Source organism: Nycticebus coucang, chromosome 4, assembly GCF_027406575.1.
Source record: "Nycticebus coucang isolate mNycCou1 chromosome 4, mNycCou1.pri, whole genome shotgun sequence".
In the NCBI taxonomy this organism is placed as follows: domain Eukaryota; kingdom Metazoa; phylum Chordata; class Mammalia; order Primates; family Lorisidae; genus Nycticebus; species Nycticebus coucang.
The window spans coordinates 1340885-1357881 of record NC_069783.1 but is presented as its reverse complement, the minus strand read 5'-3'; the positions used below and the strand labels follow the sequence as shown (position 1 = coordinate 1357881).

Below are 16997 nucleotides of genomic sequence, written 5' to 3'. Positions count from 1 at the left end.
CCCCAAACTGCATTCAAGAGCAGGTCCGTCTGCCATTCCTCAGGGAGGCCTCTTCTCACCACTTTGCAATACTTCCTTTCAATGAAACTCTAATCTGGGGATGAAGTCAAACAATTATTTTGATTGTCCCTCAGTAAAATCAAAGGAAAAATTACAAATCACTCCCAAATCACATGCCATCCACAAGTGTTTTTAGAGGCAGGGGATTTTTAATGAGTGTCCATCATGACGTGGTTGTCTGACTTGTTCTGTTGTGTGCCTAAGGAATTCAGAAAATTCTATGATTTAGATTAAATTTAAATTCTATGATTTAGATTAAATTTATTATATTTTTATTATTATGTTAATATAGCAAACTATTAGTTTATCTATTTGAAATAAACAGTTTACTTAAAATATTATTATTTCATGAAGAAGTGTACAGAAGATCCTAATGTAAAAGGTTTAAAAACTGCCTTGCTCATCTTTTCAACAGAAGTTAGTAAACCATGAGCAAAATCCATTTTCCCCCTAATTATGTCCTGATTAGTCAATAGTTAAACTTTGTCACACTATTACTAAAAATTATTAAATTTTGCTAAAATGTTTTAATTAGATATGAGCTAGATGTAATTTCATAGCAACAGTTTTTTGGGGGAAAAAATCATGAAGTTTCCAAAGAATTATTTCAAAGATTCATATTCTTGCCCAAGGTTAAAATGTGGATTGATGTGTCCCTGGGTGGTTGGTATGTGTATGCATCTGTCCACCACACCTCTCTTGACGCCTAAAAATGGTACATAGAGTTAGATTTGAAGACAGTCAGGCTTTATCTGACTTTTGATGCTGACCTGCCTGCCCAAAGCACCGTGAATCTTTGGGAAAGATTTAGATAGGGTGTTTGGAGGAGTCATAGAAACACCTAAGTTGGAAACTGTTCCCATTAAATTTGTGTTTAACTTAAAGTCATCATGTTTTACCGTGAGTCATATTGTACCTGGCTATTACAATTCCTAATATTTTAATAAAAACAGTGAATTAGAAGGGACAATGTGGTGTAGTTGAAAAAATAACTGTTCTCCAGTCATTAGACCCAGATGCTGGCTCGCCCTGCAAGTAAACTGAGCCTTTGGTTGAGTCCCGCTTCTCCACATCACAGTAGGAGGCCGCACACCTCATGCTGCTTCTCATGCCACCCTCAGTGAGGTCCCAAGTGAGGTTCCCTGTAGGTTAATCTTTGATATCTATGCATTATCAGTAATTTTTAAGTTAAGGACAACATTTTAATTTCTTAAACTTAAGAAGTGTTGCTTGGTGTAATAGACAGGACTCCTGTATACCTCCCCATCCTGTGAGAACTGCTGTTTGACAGCTATTCGTGCCCCTAAGTGCTGGCACACGGCGCTCACTCGGATGCCTGGCCAGTGTCTGAGGAGACTGGACACCAGGCCTGTGCAAAAGAGGAGAAGGCTCAGTTGTGATTTTTATGAAATTACCTGGGTTTTTTAGAGTATCTTTAATGATTCATTTTTCAATGAACATATTTCCATTAATGCTACTGTTTCATTTTATTGATACTTACATGTTATATCACTATAGCCAAGTAAAAGTTGTTATTTTAGTATGTTGAAGTGTCTGTGTTTGAACATGCAACAAATAACTTGAGGCACATACAGGAATGAACAATGCAAAAGAATGAATCCATTCATTTCACTAGGAAATGAATACCTGGTGATAAAATAATGCCTACCGGTCAGTGTTTGTTAACATAAGAAAAGAAATCACGTATCTGCCATGACTGTAGCTCACTGCTTTGTTGCCCTGTAGACACAGGAGGCAGCCCCGGGCTTGGGGCGTCCGCAGGGTGTGCCCGCCCAGAGGTGGCTGCGGGGATTGTGGCTCATTAAGTGTGATGAAGATACAGTTGTGGGTTTGTAAGAAATCGGGAATGGAGCACAATCAAACATTGCTTAATACTTGGAAAAGGAAATGATAATTTGAAAAAGGAATTCCCAATTTAAGAGACTTGTTAAAACTTGGGGGAGCAGGAGTGGGGCTGCGAGACTTACCTTCTTTACATGCTCTACATTAATCTCAAAATTCTGTCTTTGAACAAAAGATGATCTATATTTGAGTGTTAATAATTCATGAACAATTGGAGGTAGCTGATAAACCAACACACAGCTGCATAGTTAAACTTAAATCAGAAAAATAAATTGGGAACATAAGGGAAATAGAAACACAATTTTGCCAGAAACCAAGGACGCATCAGGGTCTTTCTTACTATAATATTACATTTAGTTCTGGGTCTCTCAGCAGCCAAGGCAACAGCATGACAGATGAATGATCGAGTCCCCTACGTGATGCAGGCCCTGTGTGGGGTCCTCTGCATGATGCAAGCCCTGTGTGGGCTCCCCTGTGAGATACAGGCCCTGTGCGGATTCCCCTGTGTGATTCAGGCCCTGTGCGGGGTCCCCTGTGAGATACAGGCCCTGTGCGGATTCCCCTGTGTGATTCAGGCCCTGTGTGGGCTCCCCTGTGAGATACAGGCCCTGTGCGGATTCCCCTGTGTGATTCAGGCCCTGTGCGGGGTCCCCTGTGTGATTCAGGCCCTGTATGGGGTCCCCTGTGAGATACAGGCCCTGAGCGGAGTCCCCTGTGTGATTCGGGCCAGTGTGGGGGTCCCCTGTGAGATACTGGCCCTGCACGGATTCCCCTGTGTGATTCAGGCCCTGTGCAGGGTCCGCTGTGTGATTCAGGCCCTGTGTGGGGTCCCCTGTGAGATTCAGGCCCTGTGTGGGGTCCCCTGTGTGATGCAGGCCCTGTGTGGGGTCCCCTGTGGGATTCAGGCCCTGTATTGAGTCCCCTGTGGGATTCAGGCCGTGTGTGGGGTCCCCTGTGTGATTCAGGCCCTGTGTGGAGTCCCCTGTGTGATGCAGGCCCCTGTGTGGAGTCCCCTGTGTGATGCAGGCCCTGTGTGGGGTCCCCTGTGTGATGCAGGCCCCTGTGTGGAGTCCCCTGTGTGATGCAGGCTCTGTGTGGAGTCCCCTGTGTGATGCAGGCTCTGTGTGGAGTCCCCTGTGTGATGCAGGCCTCTGTGTGGGGTCCCCTGTGTGATGCAGGCCCCTGTGTGGAGTCCCCTGTGTGATTCAGGCCCTGTGTGGAGTCCCCTGTGTGATGCAGGCCCTGTGTGGAGTCCCCTGTGTGATGCAGGCCCTGTGTGGGGTCCCCTGTGTGATGCAGGCCTGTGTCATTCCTCAGAACCCAGCTGGGGTCTCAGCTCAGTCAATACTTTGTGCCCCATACAGGTTATCAGATGCTAAAAAGTGTGACAAGTATTTGTCTTCTTAATCATCATTACTATCCAAACATGGGAATTTGCTGGGGTGGGGGGGTTCTTTTTTTCCCAACTGACGTTTTACATTATTTGCATATAAATTTGTCAAGAACACCATGAAATTTACCATCAGTGCTAGAACTAATTCTTACATTATGAATTGGAATGGCAGCATGGTGCTGTCTGTCATATTCAGTGTGGCCTCCTGCACTGCTGGTGGCTCTGACTGTCCCACTCTTGAATCCTTGTGACTGCTCCTAAATCACACATGGAGGCTGCTGGAGACAGCACTGTATCCCAAATATGGGCCAATCGCAGAGCTACCTTTTCATATGAAGAAACTAAACCTTAGTCATCCTAAGTGGGTTTTCCAAAGTTTAATTCAGGTCCTCAACCCGGGGAAGTATTGCTTCCTTTTCTGTCGTGCAAGCCGCATGTGCTTCTGTGGCCTGGGAGCATTTGACGTGCAGAGACAGCTTCCCCACATGCCTGCAGCTGTCTTTCGTAAATGAGTGGTAGGCGAAGACCCGAATAGGTAGAAGTCACCAAACATGAAATTTAGAAACATGCTGCATATTGTCCCTGACCTTTCCCAGCATTGTGCCAGGAGGGAAGGCTCCTGAGGCAGGGGCCCTGAAGCAAGCCCAGGGTTTGAGAAACATCACATCAAGTGCAGGGGCCCAGGGACAGGCACCTGCTGCCCCAGAGTCTCTGCATCCCCCGCCACGGAATGATGGGATATTTTGAAAGGAAACCACACCTACCAATCGTACAGAGAGCAGGTCCGTGTGGCCCAGGAGCCCTATAGAGAGCTGTGGTTATTAATCTAGACTAGTTCGTGAACTTGGACATGAGCTAAGAAAATCAAATGTCCGATATGTCTGCAGCAATCTACTTTTGAACATTTGACTGAGATCGAAAATTCTAGTACCTTATATTTCTCGTTTGTGCTTTTTCTCCCGGGGTTTATAGATAATATTGTTTGTGTTAAAGACAAAATGCAACTTGATGTTTAGAGAGGGCTTATCTAAAGAAATGAAATTTGTCAATTACTATTCTCAAACTTTTTTTCAATTTTCTAGTAAAAATTAGAAATAGAGATAATCCAAATCTATTAATATATAAGACAGATTAATATTAAACTGTGTATAGAAATTTGAATTTTAACCTTATTGACAATAATTACACACTTACCAAAACGCTTGAAATGTGGTGTTTAGAATACGCCTCTACGGCACCAGAAGATACAGAACAAGAGGGGAGTGGGGGAGACTGTCCAGGAAGGGCTCACTCATTACATGCATATTTTGTGGTCCCTCTGAATTCATTTCTGAAATTTAATGGATTTCATTTACATTTAGCCTTCACTGCAATTTTTTAATTAAGTTTTTGTTGAACATGGGTTCTGACAAGATACTTAACCTGTAGTTTGGCTTTAGAGTCTTTGCACACTCAAAAAACACCCAGGAGTTAGGTGATGGGCACTGGTGTTACATTTAAAGCCTCCGCAACTGAGGAAACGCTGAGTCAAATCATGTAATTTGAAACTTTAAGATTAAAATCATCAAATGGCAGCTTTTCTTTTTATTAGAAAATTACTGGATTCTCCCTGGTTTTCTGGGCATACTCCTTATTCAGATTTTTCTCCATTTCTTTTTTTTTTTTTTTTTGCAGTTTTTGGCTGGGGCTGAACCGGCCACCTCCGGTATATGGGGCGAGCGCCCTACTCACTGAGCCACAGGCGCCACCCCTTTTCTCCATTTCTTAAACCTTTTCCCTGGTGGGGTGATTGCCATGTGCAGTGCTGTGAGTGATGCCTGTTTGCACAGCAACTCTGGAGCTGAAGGCTGGGCCTGCCTGCTGATGTATGCACGCCTCACTGGGACTCTGCCAGCAGCCTAGGGGCTGCATTATTCATGCCTTGACAGAGAGTACTCGGTATTAGCTTCGGAACAGAGACGGGTACTGGCTGAGAGATAGTGGAGCACTGCAACTTGCAAGTGAGAGGAGCATCTATAATCTTAAAAGAAAAAACAAAAAAGAAAGGAGAGGGACAGAGAGGAAGATAGAGGGATAAATCAGAATTCCTGTGTCCCCTTCTACCAGTTTCACATAGATAGAAATTTCATTTGCATTAAAATAAAATATCCTAAAAATAATTGCATTCTTTCTAACCACGCTTCGAAGTTTAACACAATTTTCCATGTTTAATTGCAAAGCTGATTTTAATTAGTGAGGCCCTGCATGTGAAAAATGAAGATCCACTTGTGTGCGTGGAGCACACGGCAGCGGCTGCTGAATGCTCTAATTACCGTGGGCTGCTGTACAGCAGGGTGCTCTGCGGGATGTCTGTGCACAGAGCCTCCAGCCGTCTATCTGTGCTCTGCCCCATGAATCCTCAGGAATATACAACTCCCCTCATTCTTTATAAGACATCATGGTGCATGTCCTTACCCCACCTCTGAGCTTTATGTGTACCTGTCCTTTCTGTCATTTGTCACTGGCGCTGCAGATCAGAAGGTGGCACACATATTACCATTAATCTGAAGCCTGGCACAGGTGCACACGCAGCACAGCATTGAGATCTGGGGACTTCCTTGGTCGAGGTGCAAAGTGAGAGCAGGTGACCAGGCTGGGCACTGCTCTGAGACTCCACGTGTGTGCACACACACAGAATCCAAGCCTTGCCTCTCAGACTGTGATTGCGGTTAACTTTTATTGTCACAATTAGTCTTCTATTAAACAAAATCATTTTCTAGCCATTATCCAGAGAAAACAATTTGTCGGCTGCCCACCTCCAGTGCCAGTCTCTGGGCACAGCCTATATAATCACTTGTTCTAGAAGATAGGATTATCAATTCAGTGGATTCAATCTGCAAAACAGAGCATGTGATATATTTCAGAGCACATTTTTGATGTTTGATAAAATTAAATATACTTTTTACACAATTCCTCATTCAGAGAGAGGCATTTCACTGAAGTGCTGCCAGAGCCTCCATGACATGCACGGCCTGCACTGGCCAAATCTAGATTTAGCAAACGTGATCCTGTTCTCGTTACTCAATTAATGATTAAAAATTTATAAAACTGGCTTTGGAACATCAACAGAATACACACCAGAAATTCTTGTATAGTTCTACTCCTGTCTGAGGTTCACCCACCGAAAACTCCACTGTCCCCAATTCTTCCTGCCTCCATGCAGAGGTCACCGCAGGCATGTGGCAGCCGCCTTTCAGACTATGATGTGCTGAGAGGTGCGTCCTGACATCCTGACGGGCAGTAAGAACTCGCAGGCGGGTGCTGGGAGGTGGTGACCCCACTGTGCGGTTAGGAGCACAGCCAAGCACACCTGCAGACTCAAGCCACACAGCTGCGCTTTTGCCGCTGCGACCCCCACCTTCAGTGGCACTGTGGGCCGCATGTAGCCACTGTCCCCAATAGTATGTGTCCCTCTCTCGCTAGAGGAGTGAGGGCAGTGACTCGGGGGAGTGAGCTGAGAGAGAGATGATCCTCCTGTCACCCTGACTGCAGCTGGCTCAGACCACAGCAAGGACCCAAAATCTGCACCTGAGACTAATGATTTGGGGAGAACCCTGCAGTGAGCAGTACTGTGGCCTAGTTCCTTAAACCTCCATGTGGAGACACTCCTGTGTCACTGTTGTCACCACTGTTGCTTTATTCACACCGAGGAGACCGAGAAACAGTCAAGAGGCCCCTTCTGAACACTGCTGGCTGGTGGAAAAGAAGGCTGCCGGGTTAGACTGGAAAGTAGGATGGAGATGGCATGTTTCAATACACTCTTCCTGCCAAAGTTAGTAAAAGACTTAGAGGAAAGAAACAGGAACCACCTGGGTCATAGCTCTGCTTCAAATTGGTCAGACCGCAGTGCCCTCATCTGCAGGCCGCTGCGTGACGTGGCAGAGAGGCCCCCGGACAAAGTGGCTTGGACAGCGCAGAGCCAGCTGCTGCCGCTCTAGGAGAATGGGAGTGGAGAGTGGGCTTCTGTGCCAGGCTCCAGCTTGTCCTGCCTTCTCGCCTGTCACGGAGATCGGTGGCCACTCCTGACAAGTGCCCCCACTATGCAGAGGTGGCTACAGGAGGTCCTTCCTGAAAGCTCTTCCAGAAGAGTGAGGAGGAACTTTCTGAGAATCACCATTGCATCTTCAGTCTCACAGCCATCCCCAAGGGTCACTGGCAGGCAGGTGTGAGGTCCTGGGAACTCCCCAACCCCCATTTGGACCTAGGAGGCTGGGTCACCTCTCCTAGTCAGCGTTTCAAAGAGGGGTGCCCTGACCTAGAGCGTCAGAGTCTCCTGGGAACTTGGGGCAGGAAGGCAGAGCAGGTCCCCCAGACGTGGCAGGCTATTTCAGCTGCCCCCAGAGAGTCTCTACTGCCAGAAAGAGCAGGCCTGGATTTCTGATTAGATGACAGCCCCAGCCATGGGAGAGAGGGTAGCTTGCTCTGGGTCAGCAGCAGGTAACATACTGTTCCCCGCCTTGGTCCCCACCCTGCCTTGATGGTGACCACACGTTTCTACAGATCTCTGGGAAGTGAAGGTGGGCATGCCCCCCCAGCACCCCAGCCTGATGCCAGTGGGTCTGTCATCCTGCTCCGTATGATGCCCCAATGTGGGAAAATGCCACCAGCAGCAGCTGTGGAGGGTGTTTTTCATTCAGGTCCAGAATCATCTCCCACTTCACTTCTGTTTTCGCACCGCGGATTTATGTAGCTGACAAGGAAATACTAAGGATATGCATCTGACTCCTGGAGTGAACAAGCACTGTGGGGCCATGTCTCTGGCTCTGCCTGGCTTGCATCTGGGGTCTCCCAGAACATCAGGGGCCCTGTGCCCTGTGGATGTGTGGCCTTAGGCCCCACTGCCTGTGTGTCCTTGATGTTCAGGGCAGCAGGCACTCTGGTCACCTCAGCTTGAGCAGAGTCCAGTGGGCAACAGAGCAAAAGCGGCTCAGCTGGAAGGCGACCAGGATGTGTCCTCAGAAAGCCCTTGTCCTCTACTCCCCCTTATTGAGAAAGGGCCATACTGAGCCTGCCTGGGAACCTCATGGGCTTGACTACACCACTGGGGGGAAGGCCCCCTCCTTTCCTGCCATGGGAGCCTGAGCTCCACCTGCACAATCCAGCTGACGGTAGGAGACCCATCCCTTGTGATCTGGCAGCCACTCCTGACAGGTGCACAGGAGTCGTGTGCCCCTGCTGTGTTGACATCAGACATGTGCTGCAGAGCAAGTGGGTGCATTTTGTGGAACTCTGGGGAGGAGACAGCAGGGGAAACTGAACATCTTGGAAAAAATTCTTTTCATAAATAATGCATTGACTCAGTGACGCTGGACCGCTGTGCTGTGCCCTCTGCCAATCCCTGACCTGTTTGCCTCCTCAGGAGCACGGGCTCTCTGGGGAGCAAGGTGGGCTGGGGCAGAGGAGAGTGGATCTTAATGGCAGCATTAACCATCAGGAGAGCGGAGAGCAGAGAGCATTCAGACCCTGGCGACCTCACTCCTGCCAGGCATAGGCACTAAGTGAGATGCAGAGGGCTAGGCCTTCTCCTCCTCCTCCTCCCCTCCCCTCCTCTCTTCTTCTCCCCTTCATGAGGACAGAACGGCAGATGGGGCAGGAAAGCAGGAGTGCCTAGCCAGCCTTCCCCTTCCTGGCACAGACGGCCCCTCCCTCTCCATCCTCCTCCATGCTGCAGACCAGTCCTGCCGCCACAGTCTCCTGCTGCTGCCCTCCACCCAGGATGACCTGCTCTCTGGCAGAAAGTGCTAATCAGATTATTAAAATGAGGTGCACCTGCTTTGAGTGGCTAATGAATTGAAGTTTCCCTGAGGCAAGTATGGTTTTGGCAGAGAAGCTCCTTAAGTTAACCCAAATTGATTTCTAGTAAATGAAAAATGTGGGAAGGGGATGGAATGAAGGCCCAGGAAAGAGGATTTGGGGGCTGGGCCAGCTGGAGTCCAGGCCAGATGTCCACTGGGACCCTTGAAACACGCAGAACCTGAAAGTCAGAAGGGAGCTTGCTTTTTAAATTTTCTTCCCTGGTTCTCTCAGAGGATGTTATTGGCTAGAGAAGCCAAAAGAAATACATGGGCGCAAATGTGGCTCAAGATTAAACTCGGGAAATGCTTGTTTTCTTAATTAAGAACTAAAAATAAAATTATGACAGAAACAACAGTGAAAATGGGGACAGCCCTTCCGTTAGTGTCGTTAAAGTCCTTGTGCTGTGCTAGGCAGTGGGTGGCGTCTGGCGAGCAGTGGTTAACCACTGACAGGTTATTATCTTTGATTTTTTTGAGACCCTTTTTTTGTTATTTTTTGCATTAGTGTCATGTGATGTAATTTTGTATTTATTTTATTTAACATTATCACATGGGGCTTTTCCTGCATCATAACATAATTTAATTTTCATGGCTGCCTTCCATCCTGTGGTTGTAATGTAATTTATGTGTTACTGTTGAAAATATTTTTTTTTAATTTTTTCATGTTATAAATAATTTGGGAAAGTATCTTTGCTGATAATATTTTATGGATTTTTATTTTTCCTTGGGGTGAACACATGAGCAGAGGTGTGGAGCACAGGGCATGATGAGGGTAGAGCCCTCTGCCAGGGGCGTTTCCTTCAGCTGGGCCAGCCTCTTTACTCTGGCAGAAGAGAAAGATGCCCCCTTATCCTGTTGTAGATCATATGGAACATAATTATTTTTTAAATACTTGTTATTAAAAAAAGAATTGTTTTGTTTTTAAAAGAAAAATTTTTAAAGGAGAGATCACTATACTTAGCAATGCCTTTGCCAGAAAATTCTGGAAGAAGGGATGGATAGCAAGTTAAGGGATGCCTTTTTCATTTTTCGGAATGATCTTACTTGCTTGGTGTTTGAGGGAGCTTCCTCCCTGCCAGATGGGCCCTAGAAAAGGTGTTTTTCTCCCATAGCTGAATAAAGGAACAGACCACTTGGCAGAAAGGCACTGCCTCCTGCCAAGTGCAGAGTGGGGAGTTCTGATCTCATACATGTGGCCAGGGCACAAAGCCCTGCATCCCAAGACCAGGAGCATACCCAGAGCTGAGCCACAGTGTCAGCGCAGGCCTAGGCAGGTTGTGACGGGACAGTTGCACCCTCCCTGGGGCATCCAGACACGTAGCTGTCCTCAGACCTAGCCCCTCAGTCAGGGGTCCTCAGGCAGTAGCTCCCACAGGCCCATTGCCACTGCCTGAGCCCCTTGTCTGCCACCCCAGATGCAGCCACTGAAAACAAGCACTTAGCCTGGTCTCCTTTGCATCCCATGACCAGGTCAGCACTGGTCTGGCTCAGCTAACAGAGCCACGTGCATTTGTCTGCCCACTCAGCTTGTGGGGTATCCTCATGGGTTAACCTCAGGATAGTGGTGGAGCCTTCTTCCTGGTCACCAGCTATAATCCCTTAGAACAGCAAGATGATCCTCTAACTCTGCAGTTCCGTATGTGGGAGGGGCATGGGGGCAGGTGGTCTGATGCCTCTACCAGCCTCCACATTGCCAATTGGGCAAAACCTGCCCTCTGCACCTGGCCCTTCACATCTGATGAGCATCTCCTCTGTGTCACACAAAGCTGGGGGACCTCTCAGGGATGGTCCACTGGGGCTTGAGAAGGCTCTTCCTCTCTCTCTCTAATGAGCACTACCTGTGATCATGGTGTTCATTAATTCAGTTTCCTAGGAGCTGATGGTCCCCGAGATCCCACAGCTGTGTCTGCCCTGGCGTGGTCCACAGAAGCCTTCCCAGCACAGATTATCACTGCAGCATGTGGCTGGAGATTTCATGTGCCCAGGGCTACCTGTCCTTCCTGCCTGTGCTCCTGTGCTCCTGTGCTCCTGTGGGCCGAGACCTTGTCTTGGACCTCTCAGCCACACCTCCAGGAAGCTGTCACACAGCAGATCCCTGCTCACAAAGCCTCCGTGACATGTGAGCTGGGAGGCTTTCAAGTGACAGGCTATGAGGATCAATCTTTACCTCTGAAGCCCTGAAATTACTAGTTTTTAAGTCCTTAATACTAGTCCTTTTTTAAATACCACCTAAAAATGTATAATAATACACAATGAATCTAGTTAAGATTTTTTTATTTAGAAAAACTTTATCCTTATTTTATTCTGTAGGTAAAAGGTAAATAAACAATTTTTTGTATTTTGGGGACATTTCTTAGAGTAGTTTTCCATCATGAGTGTATCTCACTTCATGTGCTTTGAAGATAATTTCATTTTTACAAACTGAAAATTTGTGGCAACCCCACATTGACCACCTTACTGTGGCCTTTCTCACCCCAAGGTGAGAGCCTTCCTGCTGAGACCTGGGGACGAGGTCGTGACACAGTCCCACACATCCCCATCTGCTGTCCCTTCTCATTGCTCATCTTTCTAATTTATAAAAACACAGTGGTGTCCAAGGTGTGGGCATCTTCCAGGTGAAGGAGGTGAGTCTCCGAGGAGATCTCAGCAGAACACCCTCCACAGCACACTTGAGCACCGCCGCTGCCCTTGGCATTTGGCCGAAACAATGACCTGGCTCTGGGAGCATGGCCAGACCCACCCAGCTCCTGCCTGGGGGGCCCAACAGGAGGGTGCAGATGGTGGGCGCAGACCAGGATTGCTGTTGGCCTGTGGGGCCCACGTTTGCAGAAGCAGAGCAGGTGCATCACCTGGGAGGACTGGGGATGAAGGGAATGGTGGTTCCTGCCAGGTGGTGAGGAACTGTTTTCATAGGAGAGTCACTTGGGGACAGCAGCATTACTGGGGCCTGCAGGTCTTCCCTGGGCCGGCCCTCCCTGCAGGTGCCAGATGAGAGGCCGAGCGCACAGAGGGCAGCTTGGCCCCCACCAGGGACCTGTCTGCTCCTGAGACCAGCAGTTGGAGGCTGGGACTGAGAGCCAGGAGTGTCTCTGCTCCCTGCAGACCAGCATTCGCAGGGTGAGGGTAGCAGAGTCTGGGTGGTCTGAGCAGATTCTCCTCTGAAGGTGCAGGTGTTCACCTTCAGCTGTGGTGTCAAGCACATGGTTCAAGGAAGCCAGAGGTCACCGTTGTGAGGTCCTCTCAGCACATCTCCAGGGGGTCCCCCCATGTGGGTGCTATCCAACAAGGCAGCAGAAATTCAGCAGGCGGGCCCCAGGTGGGGGCCAGGCTGCACCTCTCAGCGCCTCCACTTCATCATGTAATAGCATCTAGGCTCACTGTTTCAGGGTTTTTAGCACTAAGACGCCTGTCAGTTGTAGGCTTCATTTGTTGTGTCAGCTTCTGTCAAATACTGAGCTGCTAACATCCGCAGAGGGGTCCACGCTCAGCACTGACCCTCATGCATCTCCATTTAGCACCCAATTCATCATCGAAAACACTGACCTGCTTCCAAATAAAGCATGTGGGGAACCCCCACAGTAGGACTGGTTAAAGGAAAGGCCACAGACCCTACAGTGAAAGACTTGGTGAGCAGGTGCGCTGGGTGAGCCCCACTTTTTGTGCCCAGGGAAGCCTTCCCTGGCCAGCATGTGCCCCCCCAGGTGCAGGCTCTGGAACCCTCCTGGTTCCCACAAGGCCCTTGGTGCCTTGTCAGTGTCCTAGATGCCAGAGACAGAGTTGAAGACCCTCATGGGGACCTGGCAGTCCTTTTCTTTGAATGAAGAGTAACCTGAGATCTTAGTGATAAAGCTACCCACATGATAGACAAAGGGGCTTAAAATCCAGCAATTTTAAGCAATCCCCTAACCAGTGTTCTTTTCCTTAGTAATATGTCTGAGAATGCTTGCATTTCAGGGTATTAACATGTATCTTTCTAAATGTAGAAATAGATAAAATGGTTTTAGTTACTATGGTAGCAGCAACATTTAAATTCCAGCACTTAAGGAGTCAGAGTTCAAGCATTCCATCTTCAAGCTGAGAAAGCACTTACCCAGATTTGATAGGCGATGGCTACTTCCTCATCCTCCAGTCACATCAGCAAATTTTTTGCACAGATATGAAGGACACAATATTGCATTTCCTAAAACAGAAAGATGTTCAACAGTGCAGATCTCGCCCAGGAGTTCACATTTGGCTGCTTTTGAAGACTCTCCATCAGAAGTGTGTCCCTCCCTTCCCATTGGGTGATGAGGGGAAGGACCCCGAGTGCAGGAGTGAATTTCTGCTGCCTCACTGGACAGCACCCACATGGGGACCACCTGGAGATGTGCTGGAGCCTTTTCAGCAAAACATTTCATGCTCATTTTTAATGAGTGGTGCACTCATTAAAACAAAAATAAATCAACAAAAATCACACTGGTGACCTACCATGGGCCAGATCTGCACTGTAAGAGGGTCTTTGTCCTGCACTCTTCAGGGCTGAGGAGCTTCAGAGGAACTGATAGAGAAATGAATGTTTGGCGATCTGCATCTCAGAAGTTAGTGCCCAGGAGGAGGCGGGGCTGCCCACTGCTCTGCTGCTGTCACTCACAGATCAACAGATGGATAGATTAGTGGATGGCAGACAGATGGTAGATAGATAGATAGTAGATGGATAGATGGCAGATAGTACAAGATGGATGATAGATTGATGGATAGATGGTAGGTAGGTGACTGCTGGACAGATAGTAGATGGATAGATGGCAGATAGTACAAGATGGATGATAGATTGATAGATAGATGGCAGATAGTACAAGATGGATGATAGACTGATGGATAGATGGTAGGTAGGTGACTGCTGGACAGATAGTAGATGGATAGATGGTAGATAGTACAAGATGGATGATAGATTGATGGATAGATGGTAGATAGTACAAGATGGATGATAGATTGATAGATGGTAGATAGTACAAGATGGATGATAGATTGATAGATAGATGGTAGATAGTACAAGATGGATGATAGATTGATAGATAGATGGTAGATAGTACAAGATGGATGATAGATTGATAGATAGATGGTAGATAGTACAAGATGGATGATAGATTGATAGATAGATGGTAGATAGTACAAGATGGATGATAGATTGATAGATAGATGGTAGATAGTACAAGATGGATGATAGATTGATAGATAGATGGTAGATAGTACAAGATGGATGATAGATTGATAGATAGATGGCAGATAGTACAAGATGGATGATAGATTGATAGATAGATGGTAGATAGTACAAGATGGATGATAGATTGATGGATAGATGGCAGATAGTACAAGATGGATGATAGACTGATGGATAGATGGTAGGTAGGTGACTGCTGGACAGATAGTAGATGGATAGATGGTAGATAGTACAAGATGGATGATAGATTGATGGATAGATGGTAGATAGTACAAGATGGATGATAGATTGATAGATGGTAGATAGTACAAGATGGATGATAGATTGATAGATGGCAGATAGTACCAGATGGATGATAGATTGATAGATAGATGGCAGATAGTACAAGATGGATGATAGATTGATGGATAGATGGCAGATAGTACAAGATGGATGATAGACTGATGGATAGATGGTAGGTAGGTGACTGCTGGACAGATAGTAGATGGATAGATGGTAGATAGTACAAGATGGATGATAGATTGATGGATAGATGGTAGATAGTACAAGATGGATGATAGATTGATAGATGGTAGATAGTACAAGATGGATGATAGATTGATGGATAGATGGTAGATAGTACAAGATGATGATAGATTGATGGATAGATGGCAGATAGTACAAGATGGATGATAGATTGATGGATAGATGGCAGATAGTACAAGATGGATGATAGATTGATGGATAGATGGCAGATAGTACAAGATGGATGATAGATTGATGGATAGATGGCAGATAGTACAAGATGGATGATAGATTGATGGATAGATGGTAGATAGTACAAGATGGATGATAGATTGATGGATAGATGGTAGGTAGATGACTGCTGGACAGATAGTAGATGGGAGATGATAGAGATGATAGATCTATGGTTGGTGACAAATAGATACACGCACAAATAAATTGGCAGGTGGTAGACACAAGGCGCAGACAGATGGTGGATGGTAGAGATGGGAGACACAGTTAACAGGTAAGTGACAGAGGAGGGGAGCACAGATGGGTGATGGAGACGCATGGCACACTCAGCACCCCATGTTTCACCCAAAAACCCAGCACATCACATCAGAATGGGGCCTCGTGTTTGCTGTGACAACCACACTTCCCCAGCCACCTTCTCTGCCAGACCCACTCGGATGAAAAATCCCAGGGGCCCCAGCCACTGTCCTAGCCGCACAGGGCATCCTCCAAGCCCCAAATCACCCCCTCCCACTCACACGGACATTTGTGAGACAGATGGGACAGAGAGGCCGAGTGCAGAGAACCCAGAGAAACTCGGAAGGGAGGAAAGGAGCTCAGTGGATACTTCAAACTTGTCTTCAAAGTCCCTTTCCCATAAGATTCTTTCAAATTCCATTTGGAAAAAACAGGGAATTTTCTGTTACCCTTCCCAAGAGGACTATGTGAACAGAATTGCCTGCTCAAAACTAGCGTTGCTGTCTCCAGAAAATCTTGCATCCTGTCAGTTGAGTTCAAAAAAGATAGAAAACAGTATTCTGGGTGACGGAGCTCTGTAGCCCTGACTACAGTGCTCTGAGGCGAGCAAAGCCAGGCAGTGGTGTCCAGCCCTGTGAGTGCACAGCCCAGCTGTTTCTCCTCGTGTGCATGCTTCACAGCAGGGCGGCGTGCACAGTGCATGGACCAGTGGTGCTTTCCTGGGACAAGCACTCCTAATGCTCATCTGGGAAGTAAACAGAATAAGAGCAGCTGTGATCCGCAGAGATAGCACGTGGCGGTAGACGGGAAGCCATGAGGGTAGGCGGGTTTGGTTATTGATTTACCGTCAACAAATCCTCGCAGATGCAATAACTTGTAACTAATCACTGCCACAGAAATTAAGGTCAGGCAGTGCCATGGAGAGAATATCTTTTAGTCCTCTTTGTGACAACCAGGTTTTAAGGTTTATTATTTGTGGCCTGACACCCCTGAGCCCACCAAGCAGCTCTGAAGACCTATGTGGAGTGAGAGTATGTGTCTGGCTTGTGAGGGCTTACTGGGAAACACTTATTAAAGAAGCAGCATATGATTTTGTAGAGAGGTGAATTTTGCAGAGAGAGTGTGGTGCAGGTGTCTGCATTTGTGTAACTTGTTATGTGTAATAACACTTATATGTGAGCATAGGCACAATCATAATTCTCTGGATAGAAATATTTGGCTGTATTCACTGGATCACTCCAAACAAAATTTCCTCTTGTCTTAGCTAAATGCAGACTAGATGGTCAGTGTCATTGCTGATGTTAAATGTGACCTAGCACTTTTCTGACCAAGAGTTCTGGTGCTAATTTGTATATTCAGATAACATTGAAAATCAACCTCGCTGCACATACGTGTTTCTTTCCAGCAATTGTCTCTGGACCAGTTGCTTTAAGCTAACATATATAGGACACTGGAGGGGTAGTGAATACCAGAAGCGCCACGTAGGGTAGCCCTATAGAAGTATTGTTTCTGACTATGGTCAGTTCCAGCTTTCACCTTGGCCTGACAGAAGGGAGCTTGTTTGGATGGTTAAAAGTATGGCCTGGTCTACCTGACACACTAACTTTGTGCCACTGCACTTTCTGAGTGAGAAGGGGCAGTAAGCAATTTGAAAGGTTTCTTCCTTCTCCAGATCTCT

At 46.9% G+C, this 16997-nt stretch overlaps 1 protein-coding gene across 14 annotated transcripts in view; it reads left to right on the top strand.

Annotated features, from left to right (window-relative positions):
* Positions 1-16997, top strand: part of MYT1L (myelin transcription factor 1 like) — a 476241-nt gene that overhangs the window by 314668 nt on the left and 144576 nt on the right. The window lies entirely within an intron of this gene.